The following is a 6305-nucleotide window of genomic DNA, read 5'->3' as shown; positions in this document are numbered from 1 at the left end:
AGGAGGCACAAAGGGAAAATTTGGCAAATACACCATCAAATTTAGGTTTACTATTTAGCTTTGCTCTACTAGTAACATTTAGGTTTATTGTGTAAGCACGGACTACTTAAAGCTATCAATGTTGTATTTCCAAACTGCCCACAAAGATTTTGTTTAAGACACATTTATGCAAATTTCCAAAGAGCTGGCTTTAGGGGTGAAGATTGAAAAAATGCATGGACAGTGCTAGCTATGCATACACAAAACATGGTTTTGATGTTGCCATGGCCAATTTGAAGAATGAGTGTGAGGATGCTTGGAGGTGGTTATCTGGTATTCCAGTACACACATGGGCTAGGCATGAAATGGACACAAACTGCAAAACTGACCTAGTGGTTAACAACATTAGTGAGGTTTTCAATAAATATATCCTAGATGTTAGAAACAAACCAATTGTGACAATGATAAATGGAATCAAAGACAAGTTCCTAGTCAGGTTTGATGGAAAGAGAGAAGGTGCAGAAAATTCCAGATGGGAAATAGCTCCAACTTATGCAGGGATGCTGGAGCTCAGCAAGAAGTATGCTAGAGATTGCAAAGCAATTAGGGCAGGTCCAAACTTGTGGCAGGTCACCAGTGGCCCACAGACATATGCTGTCAACCTTCTTGACCACACTTGTGGATGCAGGAAGTGGGACATGTCAGGGTGCCCATGCAACCATGCTTGCAGTGCTATTTCCAAAGGCAAGATGCAACCTGAGGATTTTGTGAGTCCGTTCTTCAAGAAAGCAATGTACCTTGAGTCATATAAACCTATAGTGTATCCAGTTCCAGGAGAAGATGCTTGGGTCAAGACAGAGCAACCTGATATTGATCCTCCTATTTTCCACAAAGAGGACCAGAGTGGAAGAAAAGAAGAAAAAAGGAAGAAGGGCAGGTTTGAAGTGCCTAAACCAAAAGATACTTCTAGGATGGCTACAATCAAATGTGGCAACTGCAAGTTAATGGGCCATAGGTTTACTAACTGTTCACAACCTTTGAGGGCTGACCTCCAGTTAAGGAAGAATAGAAACATGGTAACATCATCAGCTTTGTCACTTTTTTAACTTAATTACCTACCCATGTTTCAATGTGTCTTTTTCTTTGATTGTTAAACTGCAGGAAAAGAGAAGGCAGAAGGCAGAAGCCTACATTCCACCTGATGCTGCTCCTAGAGCACCAACTGGAGAAGCACCAAGGGCTCCACCTAGGGCTGCTTTCACAGCACCAAGGCCAGCAACAAGGGCTACAACTGGTAGTTCATCTGCTGGTACTTCATCTACATCTACTTCTGCTTTTGCCACAAAGATGAGATCAGTGAGAGGTGGAAGAGTTGGAGGAGTTTCAACAGCTGGAACAGGTAGAAAGAAGAAAGCTCAGAAATATGCAAGACTGAAGAGCTACTTCACTGCCAGTGGAAATGTTTGAAATTTGATGTGTGCCTCATGTTTCAAACTTTTGGGAATACCACCCATGTATCTATCATGTGAACCTGTGTTTCATTAGAGTCATGTGAACCTGTGTTCCATTTGGGTGCTATGAACTGTGAACATATGTAGTATTTGAGTCATGTGAACCTCTGTTCCATTTGGGTGCTATGAACTATGAACCTATGTACTATTTGAGTCCTATGATACTATGTCAACCTGTGTTTCATTTGATTATGTCAACCTGTGTTTCATTTTATTATGTCATTCTGTGTGTCATTTGAACCCACCCGAAAGTAGGGTTGTCGACCCCTCGACAACTACACAACCATAAAGAACCCACCCAAAAGTAGGGTTGTCGAGCCTTCGACAACTACCCAACCATAAAGAACCCCCCCAAAAGTAGGGTTGTCGGCCCCTCGACAACTACGCAACCATATAGAACCCACCCAAAAGTAGGGTTGTCGACTCCTCGACAACTACGCAACCATATAGAACCCACCCAAAAGTAGGGTTGTCGAGCCTTCGACAACTACCCAACCATAAATAACCCACCCAAAAGTAGGGTTGTCGACCCCTTGACAACTATGCAACCATATAGAACCCACCCAAAAGTAGGGTTGTTGAGCCTTCGACAACTACCCAACCATAAAGAACCCACCCGAAAGTAGGGTTGTCGACCCCTCGACAACTACACAACCATAAAGAACCCACCCAAAAGTAGGGTTGTCGACCCCTCGACAACTACCCAACCATATAGAACACACCCAAACGTAGGGTCATCGACCCCTCGACAACTACCCAGCCATATAGAACACACCCAAAAGTAGGGTTATCGACCCCTCGACAACTACCCAACCATACACCCAAAAGTAGGGTTATCGAGCCATCGACAACTACCCAACCATAATTATATTACTCAGAACATGACTAATATGGCACTTTCATCAAACACAAAACATGCACAAATAAGTCATTAATAGCATAATCCAGTAGCACAATTGGATTCACCAGAAGCACAATTTCGGCACAAATGTCTTGAGATGTTTAGTGATACAAATAGGAGATACTAGTACAAAAACATGAATTCATTCATCAACTATCTCCTTGATCTTCCCCTTGGTGGCGTCCTTCTCCTTGAATAGATCACCTATGGTGTACTCCAGGTGCCTTTTCTCTTGCTTGAACTTCTCCCTCTGCTCCAACAGCATGTCCCTCTCCTGCTTGATCTAGTCCATCTCCTACAACAGCTTCAACTTCTCTAACTTCTCTTGGTCTCTCTCTTTCTCTGCTTTGGCCCTTAGCACCTGATGGATGTTAGTGTCTGCTTTGACAGCCAAGTTCTTTTTCTCAAGCTCTTCCTTCAGGTCACTAAGAGCTATTCGTGCATTGCCTAACTAGGCAATTGCATCCTCTTTGTCAGCCACCATTTTGGCAAAGTCAACTTTAAACCTCAGGTCATTTTCCATCTTTCTCTTCTCTTCAACTACCTTGTAGACTTCTTCAGCATTAACTACGTTCTGTCTCAACCTGTCAGTCAACTCCTTCTCATACATAGACCAGATCTTATTTAAAGTTGTCTTCAATGGGATTGGCCACTCAGAATCAATCCATTCCACATATGGGCACTTGGGTCCATCCTAAAAATGTGTGAAAAAAATAATTTAATTTATAACCAATGCAGAACCAACTGTTAACAATGCAAAACCACTGAGCTCAAATTTTCTGATAACAATGCAAAACAACTGAGCTCAAATTTTCTGATAACAACGCAAAACCACTGAGCTCAAACCAATGATATGTACCTATTAAATTGTGCTAATGTTCTACTTGTAATAGACAGCAAAAATAATGATATGTACTAAATAGCTCAAATTATTATGAACAAAACTCATGGCACACTTATAAGAAAATAACAATGTTCTACTTGTGCTAATGTTCTACTTGTAACATCCTATTTGCAGACCTAATTCTATCAGTCATCTAAGAAAATAACAATTCACATATTTCACAAAATCAGTACAACAGCCAAGCAATGAAATGTGTACAGTATAACACCTAATTGCACTGCTAATTTACCTTCTGTGCACAGCCTAGAAACCTCCTGCCGCTATCAGTGGATTCAAACGCAACCAACTTCTCACATGGGGATCGATGCTCACAACGTGCAGGATGATTCAGAGCAAGGCCGCACCATTCCGTGCACTCCATGGTCGCAGGTGCCTAAACATAAGGAAAACGTGTTCAATTTCTAGAGGGAACAGATATTCCCCTTTCTACCTAGAACCCTAACCCTAGATGCACATGAGCAGAAGCTTACCTTGCTAACTTCATCGTCAGACGACGAGGACGAGCCAGAAACATCAGACCAAGACACCATGACTCCCTCCCGTCGGCGGTGCGGCGGCGGATGGTGTCGACGGCGGTGGCGACAGGTGCGGCGCCAGAGGGGAAGGAGCAGAGGAGAGAACGAGCAGAGGAGAGAAATGTCCTGTCGCGCGCTAGCCAACAGAGTTGACGAGCGGGGGAAACGGCCGTCTGGCCTCCGCCGTTAGCCCTGGCCACGTGGTCCCGACAGGCGGGCCAGGCATGTCAGATTCGCACTTAGCCGCGGGTCACAGCGTTTTTAGTACTATATGTTATTCACTTGCCACAGAAGTGGTGGTTGTTCGTTATTTTCGACCAAGTTGGTGGTTTTGGAGTACCCTAGCCACAAATCTAGTGGGTATCCTATGAAGACACATTTCTCCGATTTGGGTTCGAGCTTACCAGGTTGAAGCTTTTTCACATAAGCATCGCAGCCCCAAACTTTAAGAAACGACAACTTTGGTTTCTTGCCAAACCACAGTTCATAAGGCGCCGTCTCAACGGATTTTGATGGTGCCCTATTTAACGTGAATGCAGCCGTCTCTAAAGCATAACCCCAAAACGATAGCGGTAAGTCAGTAAGAGACATCATAGATCGCACCATATCTAGTAAAGTACGATTACGACGTTCGGACACACCATTACGCTGTGTTGTTCTGGGTGGCGTGAGTTGTGAAACTATTCCGCATTGTTTCAAATGTAGACCAAACTCGTAACTCAAATATTCTCCTCCACGATCAGATCGTAGAAACTTTATTTTCTTGTTACGATGATTTTCCACTTCACTCTGAAATTCTTTGAACTTTTCAAATGTTTCAGACTTATGTTTCATTAACTAGATATACCCATATCTGCTCAAATCATCTGTGAAGGTGAGAAAATAACGATACCCGCCGCGAGCCTCAACATTCACTGGACCACATACATCAATATGTATGATCTCCAACAAATCTGTTGCTCGCTCCATTGTTCCGGAGAACGGCGTTTTAGTCATCTTGCCCATAAGGCATGGTTCGCAAGTACCAAGTGATTCATAATCAAGTGATTCCAAAAGTCCATCAGTATGGAGTTTCTTCATGCGCTTTACACCAATATGACCCAAACGGCAGTGCCACAAATAAGTTGCACTATCATTATCAACTCTGCATCTTTTGGTTTCAACATTATGAATATGTGTATCACTACTATCGAGATTCAACAGAAATAGACCACTCTTCAAGGGTGCATGACCATAAAAGATATTACTCATATAAATAGAACAACCATTATTCTCAGATTTAAATGAATAACCGTCTCGCATCAAACATGATCCAGATATAATGTTCATGCTTAACGCTGGCACCAAATAACAATTATTTAGGTCTAAAACCAATCCCGAAGGTAGATGTAGAGGTAGCGTGCCGACGGCGATCACATCGACTTTGGAACCATTTCCCACGCGCATCATCACCTTGTCCTTAGCCAGTCTTCGCTTAATTTGTAGTCCCTGTTTCGAGTTGCAAATATTAGCAACATAACCAGTATCAAATACCCAGGTGCTACTGCGAGCTCTAGTAAGGTACACATCAATAACATGTATATCACATACACCTTTGTTCACCTTGCCATCCTTCTTATCCACCAAATACTTGGGGCAATTCCGCTTCCATTGTTCAGTCTGCTTGCAGTAGAAGCACTCAGTCTCAGGCTTAGGTCCAGACTTGGGTTTCTTCTCTTGAGCAGCAACTTGTTTGCTGTTCTTCTTGAAGTTCCCCTTCTTCTTCCCTTTGCCCTTTTTCTTGAAACTGGTGGTCTTGTTGACCATCAACACTTGATGCTCCTTCTTGATTTCTACCTCTGCAGCCTTTAGCATTGCGAAGAGCTCGGGAATTGTCGTATCCATCCCTTGCATATTATAGTTCATCACGAAGCTCTTGTAGCTTGGTGGCAGTGATTGAAGAATTCTGTCAATGACACTATCATCCGGAAGATTAACTCCCAGTTGAATCAAGTGATTGTTATACCCAGACGTTTTGAGTATATGTTCACTGACAGAACTATTCTCCTCCATCTTGTAGCTGTAGAACTTATTGGAGACTTCATATCTCTCAATCCGGGCATTTGCTTGAAATATTAACTTCAACTCCTGGAACATCTCATATGATCCATGACGTTCAAAACGTCATTGAAGCCCCGGTTCTAAGCCGTAAAGCATGGCACACTGAACTATCGAGTAGTCATCAGCTTTGCTCTGCCAGACGGTCTTAACGTCACCAGTTGCATCTGCAGCAGGCCTGGCACCCAGCGGTGCTTCCAGGACGTAATTCTTCTATGCAGCAATGAGGATAATCCTCAAGTTACGGACCCAGTCCGTGTAATTGCTACCATCATCTTTCAACTTTGCTTTCTCAAGGAACGCATTAAAATTCAACGGAACAACAGCACGGGCCATCTATATACAATCAACATAGATAAGCAAAATACTATCAGGTACTAAGTTCATGATAAATTTAA

The sequence above is a fragment of the Aegilops tauschii genome, chromosome 3 (assembly GCF_002575655.3).
Source record: "Aegilops tauschii subsp. strangulata cultivar AL8/78 chromosome 3, Aet v6.0, whole genome shotgun sequence".
Lineage (NCBI taxonomy): Eukaryota > Viridiplantae > Streptophyta > Magnoliopsida > Poales > Poaceae > Aegilops > Aegilops tauschii.
This window is presented reverse-complemented; position numbering follows the sequence as displayed.